At 46.1% G+C, this 14453-nt stretch overlaps 1 protein-coding gene across 1 annotated transcript in view; it reads left to right on the forward strand.

Annotated features, from left to right (window-relative positions):
• Nucleotides 1-13648: 13648 nt before the first annotated feature.
• The window catches only part of LOC117367780 (sterile alpha motif domain-containing protein 9-like), a 39990-nt gene continuing 39185 nt past the window's right edge, over nucleotides 13649-14453 (forward strand). The window contains exon 1 of the mRNA XM_033960707.1: nucleotides 13649-13756. The gene's annotated coding sequence lies outside the window, so the exon portion shown is untranslated. The remainder of the gene's footprint in view (nucleotides 13757-14453) is intronic.

Genomic DNA, 14453 nt, shown 5'->3' on the forward strand with positions numbered 1-14453 from the left:
GCCTCAGAGAATCCACCATTTCTACTACAATATTCTCAGGTAGATCTATTATCCCAGGACAAGCAGGCAGCATATTCTTAACGCATGGGTGACGTCACCGACGGAGCCCCGGTACGGACCTTTTTAACTAGAAAGTTCTAGTTGGCCGCACCGCGCATGCGCAAGTGCCTTCCCGCCCGACGGAGGAGTGCGTGGTCCCCAGTTTCTTCGTTTCCGCGGAGCGAAGAAGACGCATGTGTTTTCAACGGCCGTTGAAAAACTATTTTCTGCCTTCCCGCTCGCGTACTTTTTTCATTTTTTCAGTTTTTTTCCTTTCGGATCCCGTTACTTTTCTTTAAAAAAAAAAAACTCGTCGAGTTTTCTTTATTTTTTCGGGCCGGCCCCGGCGGGGCCTGTTGCCACCATACAGGCCTCCGGCTTTGATTTTGCGGAGGCCGTGTTTCCCTTCATACCCCCTCAACCGGGCTTTAAGAAGTGCCAGCGGTGTGCACGCCCGATCTCCCTCACCGACCCGCACAATTGGTTCCTCCAGTGCTTGGGTCCAGAGCATCGGGCTGACACCTGCACCCGCTGTGCTACGCTTAAAAAGCGTACTTTAAAAAATAGGCAAATCCAGCAAAATATTTTGTTTGGTACCGGATCTGCCATGGAACCGGCTGCGACGTCGACGGCACCCCAAAAGTCGGCACCGACAACATCGACACCACCGGACCCTTCCTCGGGGTCGTTGGGCCCAGGTAAGCTGGCTAAGAAGCCTCCCACTTCCCTTGAGCGCCCTCCTGCCACGGTTGCGACACCGGCCCTCCCGGCACCGCACCGGCCCCACAAACGCTCCGCTCCGATCTCGGTGAGTGCCTCATCATCGGCCTCCTCATCGCCGGAGCGTAGAGCGGCACCTATGGTACCGAAGAAGAAAAAAGCGGTACCGGTGCCTCCCCTGGATGACCGCATCGCGGCCATACTCCAAACATAGTTACAGGAGCAGCTGCAACAACAGCTCCAGCAACTGTTGCCGGCGTTGCTGGCACTGCACCTTCCGGTACAGGATCGGTCCGAGCCTCACACTGTCCCATCGGTGTCGACCCCCTCAGTACCGATTAATACCTCCATGCCGGTGCTCTTGGCAGAAACACCTACAGTGCATACCCGTGATGCTGCCGACCCTGTCTGGTCCCAGGAACGACATCGGTCTTCCTCACCCGGTACCGCCTCGGTGCGCTCAGGCAAATCTCTTTCAAAGACCCCCCATGCCGAGCCCTCCACACTGATGTCCAAACGTATGCACCCCGACATTAGGGACCCGGACTTATGGGAAGACTCCCCTCACGGTACCGAGGAGGACGCTTCGTCAACTGACGAAGAACCCTCCATGACTGACACTGTATCAAAACCAGAGCAATCCTCTTTCTCCAAATTCCTTAGGGAGATGTCAGCAGCTCTTTCCATTCCCTTAGAGTCCGACTCTAAAAAGTCTCAGGCTTTCCTCGACGCCCTAGACTTTGAGCAACCTCCCAAAGAATTTCTGAAGTTGCCCGTCCACGACATCTTACGGGAAACTTTCTATAAAAACTGGGAGGCTCCCGTCACTGTTCCTGGAGCCCCTCGTAAATTGGATAGCTTGTACCGGGTTATTCCAATCCCAGGGTTTGACAAACCTCAATTGCCCCACGAGTCCCTCCTGGTGGAATCTACTTTGAAAAAATCTCAGGGTTCCAGTGTATATGCCTCCACCCCTCCTGGCAGAGAGGGAAAAACCATGGATAAATTTGGTAAGCGCCTTTTCCAAAATTCCATGTTAGCCAATAGAGCCAACAACTACACCTTCCACTTCTCCTTCTACATGAAGCATCTGGTGCAACAACTCTCCTCCTTACAGAAATATCTTCCTGAACGTAAGGTCCCTCTTTTCCAGCAACATATTTCTAGCCTCCTCCAACTCAGGAAATTTATGGTTCGCTCCATCTACGACTCATTTGAGCTGACCTCTCGCGCATCTGCCATGGCGGTGGCCATGCGCCGTTTGGCATGCCTGAGAGTCTCTGACCTAGACATTAACCACCAGGACCGCCTGGCGAACGCACCTTGTCTGGGTGATGAACTCTTCGGAGAGTCCCTGGACTCAACAACCCAGAAGCTCTCAGCACATGAGACCAGGTGGGACACTCTGATCAAACCTAAAAAGAAGACTCCACCTGCTCGCCCCTACAGACAGCAGTCTTCCTACCAGCGCAGGTTCTCGGCCAGACCTCTCAACCCGCCTCAACAGCAGCCTCGCCGACCTCGTCAACAGCATCAATCTCAGGCTCGCTCACAGTCTCACCAACCTGCCAAGCCTCTACCTCCGTCAAAACCATCTCAGCCCTTTTGACTTTTTCGTCCAGGGCATAGCCAGTCTCCCACCATCACTGCCTCTTCCTCAGCCTATCGGAGGTCGCCTCCAAATCTTCCTCAGCCGTTGGGAGGTCATCACATCAGACCAATGGGTCCTCAGCATCATTCGCCACGGCTACTCTCTCAACTTCCAGACTCTTCCACCAGACAATCCTCCCGTAGAGTCTGCTTCTCACTCCTCCCAAACCCCCCTCCTCCTGAGGGAGGTCCACTCTCTCCTTCTTCTCAATGCCATCGAAGAAGTGCCTCCGGACCAAAGGGGTCAGGGATTCTACTCCCGCTACTTCCTGGTTCCCAAAAAGACAGGAGACCTCCGTCCCATCCTCAATCTCAGGGACCTCAACAAGTGTCTGGTCAAGGAGAAGTTCAGAATGCTCTCCCTTGCCATGCTTTACCCTCTTCTCTCTCAGCACGACTGGCTATGTTCCCTGGACCTCAAAGAGGCCTACACTCACATCCCAATCAATCCGACTTCACGTCGCTACCTATGGTTTCAGATACAGCACCGTCACTATCAGTACAAAGTGCTACCTTTTGGCCTCGCTTCATCGCCCAGGGTGTTCACCAAGTGCCTTATTGTGGTGGCGGCCTTCCTCAGGTCTCACAACCTCCAGGTGTTCCCCTACTTGGACGATTGGTTGGTGAAAGCACCTACGTCTCCACTTGCGCTACAAGCCACTCATCACACCATCTCTTTCCTCCATCTCCTGGGGTTCGAGATCAACTACCCCAAGTCGCATCTGCTTCCCACACAGCGACTTCAGTTCATTGGAGCAGTTCTCGACACCACACTGATGAGGGCGTTTCTCCCCTCCGACCGTCAACTGACCTGCTCCACCTCTGTCGTCAGGTGCTCCTTCATCACTCCGTTCCAGCCCGACAGATGATGGTCCTCCTGGGCCACATGGCCTCGACGGTCCATGTGCTTCCTCTGGCGCGACTCCACCTCAGGACACCTCAATGGACTCTTGCCAACCAATGGTCACAGACCACGGATCTTCTTTCTCATCCCATCTCTGTGACATCGTCTCTTCAGCAATCTCTTCAATGGTGGTTGAACTCCTCAAATCTTTCCAGGGGTCTACTCTTTCATCTACCCCCTCACTCCATGATCATAACCACGGATGCCTCCCCCTATGCATGGGGAGCTCACCTGGGAGATCTACGCACCCAGGGACTCTGGACCCCTCAGGAGCGTCAACATCACATCAATTTCCTGGAACTCAGAGCCATGTTCTATGCTCTCAAGGCCTTCCAGCACCTTCTCTGCCCTCAGGTTCTTCTCCTGTGCACAGACAATCAAGTCGCCATGTACTACATAAACAAGCAAGGCGGCACCGGATCTCGCCTCCTTTGTCAGGAGGCTCTCAGCATCTGGACCTGGGCCACAGCCCGCAATCTCTTCCTCAAGGCTGTCTATATCCAGGGCGAACAGAACTCCCTGGCCGACAATCTCAGCCGCATCCTTCAACCTCACGAGTGGACTCTGGACCCTTCCACACTCCACTCCATCTTTGCTCGCTGGGGCACTCCGCAGGTGGACCTCTTTGCAGCTCCTCACAACCATCAGCTGCCCCAGTTCTGTTCCAGACTCTTCTCTCCTGATCGTCTGACCCCAGATGCATTCCTGCTCGACTGGACGGATCGGTTCCTCTATGCCTTTCCTCCACTACCTCTGATGTTGTGGACGTTATCCAAACTCCGCAGGGACAGGGCCACCATGATTCTCATCGCTCCTCGGTGGCCCCGCCAACACTGGTTCTCCCTCCTGCTTCAGCTCAGCTCCAAGGAGCCCATTCCTCTTCCTGTGTTTCCTACTCTACTTACGCAGCAGCATCAGTCTCTACTACATCCCAATCTGTCTTCGCTCCACCTGACAGCTTGGTTTCTCTCGGGATGACCTCTCCAGAGAATCTGTCTCAGCCTATCCGTCGCATTTTGGATGCCTCCAGGAAACCGGCCACCCTCCAATGTTACCATCAGAAGTGGACCAGGTTCTCCTCTTGGTGTCTACTGCATTATCACGATCCCACCTCATTGGCGGTGGAAACTGTACTGGACTATTTACTCTCTCTGTCCGACGCTGGCCTCAAGTCTACCTCAATCAGAGTCCACCTCAGTGCCATCATTGCGTTTCATGAGCCTATCCTCGGAAAACCTCTCACGGCTCATTCACTGGTTTCCCGGTTCATGAGAGGCCTCTTCAATGTCAAACCACCTCTGAAGCCTCCTCCTGTCGTCTGGGACCTGAATGTGGTTTTATCAGCCCTCATGAAACCTCCTTTTGAGCCTCTTGCCACAACTTCGCTCAAACTTCTAACATGGAAGGTGCTTTTCCTCATTGCCATCACCTCTGCCAGGAGGGTTAGTGAGATGCATGCACTGGTCGCCGATCCACCGTTCACTGTTTTTCACCATGACAAGGTGGTTCTGCGTACCCATCCTAAATTCCTTCCCAAGGTGGTCTCGGCTTTTCACCTCAACCAGTCCATTGTGTTGCCTGTCTTTTTCCCTAAACCCCATTCTCATCCTGGGGAACAGGCGTTGCACACGCTGGATTGTAAGCGTGCCCTCGCATACTACCTTGACCGTACCAGGGCTCACCGCTCGTCCCCTCAGCTCTTTCTGACCTTCGATCCTAACCGTCTAGGTCATCCTGTCTCTAAACGGACGCTTTCCAACTGGCTTGCTGCCTGTATTGCGTTCTGTTATGCTCGGGCCGGTCTCTCACTGGAAGGTGCTGTCACGGCCCACAGGGTCAGAGCTATGGCTGCTTCTGTGGCTTTCCTCCGTTCCACACCCATCGAGGAAATCTGCAAGGCTGCCACTTGGTCCTCAGTTCACACGTTCACTACTCACTACTGTCTGGATGCCTTCTCCAGACGGGATGGACACTTCGGCCAATCTGTGCTACAAAATTTATTTTCCTAATGGCCAACCATCCCTCCTCCCTCTCTGTTAGCTTGGAGGTCACCCATGCGTTAAGAATATGCTGCCTGCTTGTCCTGGGATAAAGCACAGTTACTTACCGTAACAGGTGTTATCCAGGGACAGCAGGCAGATATTCTTACGTCCCACCCTCCTCCCCGGGTTGGCTTCTTAGCTGGCTTATCTTAACTGGGGACCACGCACTTCTCCGTCGGGCAGGAAGGCACTCGCGCCTGCGCGGTGCGGCCAACTAGAACTTTCTAGTTAAAAAGGTCCATACCGGGGCTCCGTCGGTGACATCACCCATGCGTTAAGAATATCTGCCTGCTGTCCCTGGATAACACCTGTTACGGTAAGTAACTGTGCTTTCCAGTTACATCTGAGCCCTGAGCATTCTTCCTTCTGAATAATTTATTTTCAAAAATTTTCAAAGCGGTTTTCCTGGGACCACCTTAAAGCTCTAGATAATAAAACAGGCTTCAAATTTATTCTTCAATCTTGCACTGTGACTAAAGTCCGTAGCCTGCCAGGGCACGAGCTTCTTTTTCCATATAGCACACATCCAGAACTCAGATACAAGATGTTAGCAGCACCTGGGCATGATCAACATTGGCTTTCCTACTAGTCAGTAATTTTGGAAGCAGCACTAAAGCAAAGTAAATCATCTAGAGCTCATGTATATGGTCCTCTAGGGAAGGGCATTAGACACCAAAGGAAAAAGGTTTAAAATAATTCCTTGCTAAATCTGAAGATTATAGCTCATCAATTGTATATTGTCTGAATATAGGTTTTATATAAGAACATACTATTTGCCGCTGCTGGGTCAGACCAGTGGTCCATCGTGCCCAGCAATCCACTCATCGTGCCCTATTTAAATCTAGCCTTATTTGCATATGTACTATTCCAGTAGGAACTTATCTAACCTTGTCTTGAATCCCTGCAGGGTGTTTTCCCCTATACGTAACAGCCTCCGGAAGAGCGTTCCAGATTTCTACCACACTCTGGGTGAAGAAGAACGTCCTTACATTTGTATAGAATCTTTTCCCTTCTAACTTTATTTATTTATTTCGATTTCTATCCCGTTCTCCCATAAGCTCAGAACGCGTTACAAGTGGGGCGGAGAGGAAAAGAAAGACTAGGGGAGGGAGGAGAGAGAGGTGCCAGACCATGGGGAAGGAAAGATTGGAGATGCCAGACCATGGAGAGAGATGCCAGGGCATGGGGGGGGGGAGAAAGGAGGCAGATGCCAGACCATGGGGTGGGGTAGAAGGAAGGAAGGAAAGGAGAAGCGAGAGATGCCAGGGCATGGGGGAAGTGTGGAGACAGGAGAGAAAATAATGGAGGAAGTGAAGCTGAAATGAATTATGCATAAAGGAGATAAGGGGCACAGGCTGGATGGAAGGGGAGAGGGTAGATAGTTTATGGAAGGGGCATAGAAAGATGGAAGATGCCATATGGAAGGGGATAAAGAGAGTGGACAGTAAATGGAAGAGACAGAGAAAGAGTGCAGAGGCTGGATGGAAAGAGAGCGAAGAGAAGATGAGGAAAGCAGAAACCAGAGATAACAAAAGGTAGAAACAATTTTTTTTGTTTTGTATTGATAAATGTTTATAAATAGAAATAAAGTTATATTTTCATTGGATTAATTTTAATACAATTTTTACTAACTTTTGGAGACCAACATCCTCCTCAAGTTTCAAGTTTTATTAAAAGTTTGATGAGTCACTAAATCGTAGGATAGGATACCATAACAGCAGTATACTTGTACTGACTTGAGGAATGCGGTTTTGGCCTCTGAAAGCTAATTGAAAAATGTACTGTATTAGTCCAATAAAATTGCATTTTCTTAGTTTCCATTTTTTATTTCTGTTTTGTTAATTTGTAAAGTGATGATTATCAGTTTTTTTCAAATTTACATCTGCTTTCTTTATATTTTGTACAATATTAGACTTATAAGAACATAAGAATTGCCGCTGCTGGGTCAGACCAATGGTTCATATTGCCCAGCAGTCCACTCACGCGGTGGCCCCCCAGGTCAAAGACCAGTGCCCTAACTGAGACCAGCCCTACCTGCGTTCATTCTGGTTCAGCAGGAACTTGTCTAACCTTGTCTTGAATCTCTGAAAGGTGTTTTCCCTTATAACAGCCTCCGGAAGAGCGTTCCAGTTTTCCACCACTCTCTGGGTGAAGAAGAACTTCCTTATGTTTGTAAAGAAACATACCCCCTTTCAATTTTAGAGTGCCCTCTCGTTCTCCCTACCTTGGAGAGGGTGAACAACCTGTCTTTATCTACTAAGTCTATTCCCTTCATTATCTTGAATGTTTCGATCATGTCCCCTCTCAGTCTCCTCTTTTCAAAGAGGAGAATAGGCCCAACTTCTCTAATTGCTCACTGTACGGCAATTCCTCCAGCCCCTTAACCATTTTGGTCTCTCTTCTCTGGACCCTTTCGAGTAGTACCATGTCCTCCTTCATGTACGGCGACCAGTGCTGGACGCATTATTCCAGGTGGGGACGTACCATGGCCTGGTACAGCGGCATGATAACCTTCTCCGATCTGTTCGTGATCCCCTTCTTAATCATTCCTAGCATTCTGTTTGCCCTTTTCGCCACCGCAGTAGCATTGCGCAGACGGCTTCACTGTTTCTCTTGCGTTGCATTATATGTAGAGTCTGGCTTCTTGGTGGTTTAGAATAACTTTTGTCTTCAATTTTCTATATTTAGTTTGTGATTACTTATTCCATACTGGAGAAGGGAGTATCTGTGTTCTATGTGTAGATAAAAGATATGAATTCTGTTAGCATTGACTGTGCAGCATGATCTATACTCATCTGTCCTGTTTATTTTTTACAATGGGTGTATTGAAGTTCTAGTGCTCACTACAGTGTTTAAAATACTGCCTTTTCCTAGGTGCACCCTTGTTGTGCGACTCTGGATTATTATCTAATCTAATTTAATTTAATCTTCTATTTGTGAGTTGCGCATACCTATTACTACAAATTTTTGTGATGCCTTTAAGGCAACTTTAAGAGGGCAGATTATATCCTATTCGGCTCATGTTAAGAAATTGCTTAGAATGGAGTTTTCCAATTTTGAAAAAATTATTTCTGATTTCGAATCAAAATTGGCTTTAAAGTGGGATCAAGTAACTTTAAATGCCTTGATGACGGCTAAATAATATAATGCCATCAGCTCACAATTGGCTAGGAAAGAATTTTTTATTCAGCAAGCGGTGTATTATTGAAATTCGAATAAAGCGGGGAGAGTTTTGGCAAATTATCTCAAAGCTAAAAACGGAGAGTAAAGATTGCGGCCATTAAAAATGATAAGGGTAAGATTTTTGCCCATACAACTGATATTTTAATCCAATATTTGGATTATTATAAATCTTTATCCTTTTCTGAGCTAAACTCAAATAATGGGAATGAAGGAGAAGACTTCTTGTGGTCTATTCTGGGGCCTAAAAATTCCAGAGCATATAAAAGAATCTCTTGATGTGTCCATATCTTTTTCGGAAATCCAAACAGCATTGAAGTCTCTTAGAGTAGGATCATCTCCAAGCAGTGACGGATTTATAGTGGAGGTCTTTAAATCTTTTCAAAAGTTGTTGTTGCCTCATCTTTTCAAATTATATCAATCACAATTGGTGAAAGGTCAAATATTAGGTACAAGGGCTGAGGTTCTTACAATTACAGGCCAATCTCTTTACTTAGGGCTCCTTTTACTAAACTGCGATAGCGGTTTTAAGCACACATTGAATTGCCACGTAGCGCGGGTTTAGCACGTGCTAAAATCCTCCGTGCGCTAAAATTGCTATCACAGCTTAGTAAAAAGGAGCCCTTAATGTGGATGGAAAAATTTTGACTAAGTTATTGGCCCTGAGGCTGGCTAAGGCTCTCCCTTATATTATTGGAATGCACCAAACGGGTTTTGTTGCTCAAAGATATTCTGCAAATAATACTAGATTGGCACTTCATATGCTCAACTTGGCAATAACAATAGATGATCCGGACTTTTCTGTATCCTTGGATGCAGAGAAGGCCTTTGATCGAGTAGAATGGTCTTTCATGTACCAAGCAATGGAATGGATTAATTCAAATGATTCAAACCTTGTATAGCTCCCTTTCAGCTAGAATTTATATTAATAATACGTTTTCGGAGAGATTTTCTTTAAAGAGGGATGTTCGGCAAGGCTGTCCTTTGTCTCCTTTGTTTTTTGATATTGTTTTGGAACTCTTGTTGTTAGCTATTCAGAGGCGGAGGAGATACAGGGAATTTCTATAAAGTCTCGGCTTATGCGGATGATATCTTGCTTCATTTGATGAATCCTGAAGTAACTATCCCTCATTTGTTACAACTGATAAGAGTGTTTTGGAAAATTTTCTGGATATAAGATAAATTGGAATAAATCAGAGGTGCTTCCATTGAATGTTCATTGTATAAAGGTATTATTTGACTCTTTTCCTTTCCTTTGGAAGGAAGAGAGAATAAAATATTTAGGGGTAATGATTCAAAAGACGCTGGAAGATACAATGATGGTAAATGAAAGATCTTTATTGTTGAAGATCAAAGAAATGTGTGAGCAATGGAATCCATTAAATCTTTCTTGGCGGGGGAGAGTCCAAACTATCAAAATGATGATTTTGCCTGCAGTTTGTTACCAATTTATTTTGGGATTCTTTTAAAATTTATTTGGCTTGGTAAAAATCCTAGAATAGCCTTAGTATCACTACAGAAATCTAAATCATTGGGAGGGGTAAATTTTCCAAAATTTTATAGATATCATCAAGCTTTTATTTTGCGTCAGGGTATGTATTGGATTCTTCCTGAACTTATGGAACATCTGCCGGATTGGTTGACTCTGGAAAGTCCATCTTATAGCCCCACTTCATCTCAACCATGTGTTGAGTATCAAGCTTCCCGGACTATAACAATAATATGATTTTTCAGTCAACATGGAAAACACTGAGGGCTCCTTTTACAAAGGTGCGCAATAGCGCGTGTTAAATTCCTGAGCATGCTAACCACTACCGCCTCCTTTTTAGAAGGCGGTAGATTTCAGCTACCGCACACTATAGCACGCGGTAATTTTGTGCATGCGCTAAAAACCCTAGAATTTATTGATCAGTTAATTCCAGTCCCAATACATAAAACCACCGGTCAGTCCCTATGGTTGAATTCCAAGATATTAGTAGGCAATTCTAAAATCCTATGGAAGCGTTGGTTAAAAGCAGGCATTTGAACATTAAGGGCTCCTTTTACTGAGCTGCGCTAGCGTTTTCAGCGCACGCTACACGCTAACGCCTCCATAGAGCTGGCATTGATATTTTCTGCGTAGCGCGGGGGTTAGCGCACGCTAAAAATGCTAGCGCAGCTTAGTAAAAGGAGCCCCAAGTGATGTCATTAAGGATGATAAAATGGCTTCTTTTTTTCAATTACAACAATCGTTTGGAATTTTGAAATCTCAAGGATATAGATGGACACAGTTAAGGCCGGCCATTCAGAAAGGGTTCCCTGCATGGCGTGCTTTAATAAATCAGCATAGCTTGCCGACCATATGTTTCCAAGTGGAGGCTCATGGTCACCAGGCATATATGAATATCTTTCAAAGAAACCAAAATCAAGTTTGAGAGATATTTGGTCTATGGAAATACAGCAAAATATCTCTATTACTCAATGGCCACGGGTTTGGACTAGAGAATGACATGGTGACAAAATTCATCACCGTTCCCGTCCCCACGGATAACTGCGGGAAATAATCCCATGTCATTTTCTAGTGTCTATTTCAACCTCGGTCCTTTTACGCCAGCATTCTTCAAAGCAAAGCTTGCGGGTCAGTGGTTGTGGCCATTCATACTCTGATTCTTATGGGAGCCAAGGATAATGAAGTCATTGTGACATCACTGATGTGATTGGCTCTCAGGCACTGGTGGAATGAGGCATTATGACATCACAATATCTGCTCTGGAATGTTGCTGCTCAATCTCAGCATTCTTCAAAGCAAAGCTTGCAGGTCAGTGGTTGTGGCCATTCATACTCTCATTCTTATGTGAGCCAAGGATAATGAAGCCATTGTGATATTACTGATGTGATTGGTTCTTAGGCACTGGTGGAATGAGGCATTATGACATCACAATATCTGCTCTGGATACCAGAGATTGTCATTCTGTAGTGCCTATCTCAACTTCAATCCTTCTACACCAGCATTCTTCAAAGCAAAGCTTGTGGGTCAGTGGTTGTGCCCAATTATACTCTGATTCTTCCCTCTCTCTTTAAAGAATGACATGAAGATGGTTTCCCGCGGTTATCCGCGGGGACAGGAACGGTGATGAATTTTGTCACCATGTCATTCTCTAGTTTGGACTCGACAGCGGTGTTGCACTGTGTCAGCATCTATGAGACAAACTCTGTTTTTTTCTATTATATAGACGATTTTGGACACCAGTCAGATTACAAAAATTAGATAACACCATTGCCATCTTGAAGTGGGGACGGATCATCTTTTATATTACTGTCCATTAATATTCACTTTTTGGAAAACTATTTGGAGTAAAATTAATTGTGTCTTAGGTGTTGATATCCCGCTTATTTGGGACATTGTTACAATCCAAAAGTCCAATTGACAAAAATAAAGATATACTTATTATTATTATGACTGGGGTGGCCATACAATTAATCACCAGGAACTGGAAGAATTGGGATAGGGTGAATTTTTACTTTTTGCTGGGAAACACTTTGGGCTCCTTTTACAACGGTGCGCTAGGGCCTTAAAGCGCGGACTGGCGCGTGCTAAATTGCCCCGTGCGCTGGCCGCTACCGCCTCCTCTTGAGAAGGCGGTAGATTTTCAGCTAGCGCACGCTAATCCAGTACGTGCGCTAAAACTTCTAGCGCACCTTCGTAGAAGGAGTCTTTTGATTTAGCGTTATGAAAGATTGTTAGCAGACCAATCAGGGCAGCTTAGGAAACTTAAGGAAATTTGGAGTCCATTGGAATCATTTGTTAAATATCTTTTTTTTTTTTTTTTTTTAATATTACTTCCAGATTTGATTTTAGTTCCATGCATCCAGGATGGGTGGGATAGATAATGAGATTTAAGCAATTTGCAAGTATGTAAGTGCTGTTGTTTTGAATTCTTGAATGTATTTCTGTTGCACTTTTGATATGTTTAATAAAATCAATAATGAAAAAAAAACCCATTTAGGAGGGAGTTTAGAAAATGATTGTCCCAGGTGTCATATATATAAGTACCCACTGCATTTTTATTTTTTAAATTCTTTATTCGATTTTCAAACTTCAAAAGTGCATTACACAAATATATTACATTTAATTGATCAACAAAAGCACGTTCAACTCAATTATACATAACCCCTCCCCCCTATGATTAATCAATAAAACACATAAAAGAACAGGAAAAATAAAAATGCTGATTCTCAAAGCCAAGAGCACAGCAACTTGATTTCAAGCATTCTGTATTTTGGGCTTGTAATTAGAGAGTTGTGCAGGGACAGAAATCCCACCCGTCCCCGCCAGGATCCTCTCCGTCCCCACCCATCCCCGCAAGGAATTACCTCCATCCCTGCCCGTCCCCATAAAAAGCAGCAATTACTTCTGACAGGATCATCAATTCCAGTTTCTTTTGTGTTTGTGCTGCTGTTTTCCTTGTGGAATCTCTTTGGTGGAACCCTTTTTTTGTTTTCTGTTCAGGTAATTAACTTATAAACCCCCTCTTTTACTAAGGCTGACATATCCATTATATTATAAGGACGAACCCTGCTTCCAAAGCCTTCCATCCCTGTGGGAGTCCTGTGGGCCAAAGGGGGGTCCCTGCGGGACCCCCGTGGGTTAGGGGGATCGGGGACCTCCGTGGGTTAGGGGGATACCCGCGATCCCCGTTCCCGTGCAGACCTCTACTTGTAATCTGATTGAAAGCATTTCTGTTTCAATCTTAAAGAAATACGAATTTCTTATTTCTATTTTTGCATCTCTTCTTTCTCTGCTAAACTCACAAGCTCCATTGCCCCCACCTTCATCTTGCACCCTATTTCTAGGCAGCTCTTCTGGGCCCTCAGACATCCTCAGGAGTTTTCACCAGACATATATTGATTGCTCCCAGCAAACCCCGTGCACAGGGATCTTTGGGAACCGGAGTTTCCCCTCCCCCCTTTTTTTTTGGGGGGGGGATGGGGGTGCATGGCTTTGGATCCTTGCTAGGCTGCCGCATGCCACTGGGTTTCTCCATTTCTCCCTGCCTCCCAGCTTCTTCCATCAAACAGGCTCCATCCACTTCTTGACTTGATTAGAGCATCATTCAGCCAACCAGAGCCCAGACGAACGAGAACGGGCTTTTCCGAAACAGAGTTTCACTTTCGTGTTTCTTTGCCGAAAGGAAAGAGGAAGGAGCCAAAACCCAGCCCAGACGAGGTCGACTGCATTCGGGTGAGTTCAGACGCTTTCATAGTCTTTTAATTTAGCTTCATGGGGGGGGGGGTCATGTTATATAATGGATGTGGTCACAAAACTGTGCCCGATAGCTCTACAGATGTTCTACATGGAATCAAATCTCTAGTTTATTTTTTTTTAATCTAATGCATGGAACAGAAGCCTCGCCTGTTGAGTCCTTCCCGTACTAATTAAAGGCTGGCGAACTAGGTGGTGGAGGGGGACCCTTTAGCAATCTAGCCCTGAGGGGAACTGGAGAACCGAATTTAGGCCATAAAACACCTTTCTGTTTCCCCAGCTCAGATTTTTGCTCTTACTAAGACGGATCTCGCAGTCTTTTCTCCAGACTAAGATTTAGAATAAAGAGAACCAGAATTTTGGCGGGTAGATCTGAGGTCATCTTTTTTTTCCCCAAGTGAGATGGAGGAGAGAAGGACCACTTTCTTGGAGTTTTGGGCCAAGGGAAGGAGAAGGCATGTCATCCAGCCCATGGTGACAATATCTTTCTTTTTCCAGCCCCATCCCCTTTGGGTCCAGGTCTCTCTCTCTCTTTTCCCTCTGTTACCCTCCCCAGATCCAGCATCAGTTCTTCTTTTGTACCTTTGTGCCAGACAGACTCGGACACTAATTGCCACCACACCTTAGGCCAGTGGTCTCAAACTCACGGTCCGCCAGGTCCTATTTTGAGGCCATC

Source organism: Geotrypetes seraphini, chromosome 10 (genome assembly GCF_902459505.1).
Source record: "Geotrypetes seraphini chromosome 10, aGeoSer1.1, whole genome shotgun sequence".
Taxonomy (NCBI): Eukaryota; Metazoa; Chordata; class Amphibia; order Gymnophiona; family Dermophiidae; genus Geotrypetes; species Geotrypetes seraphini.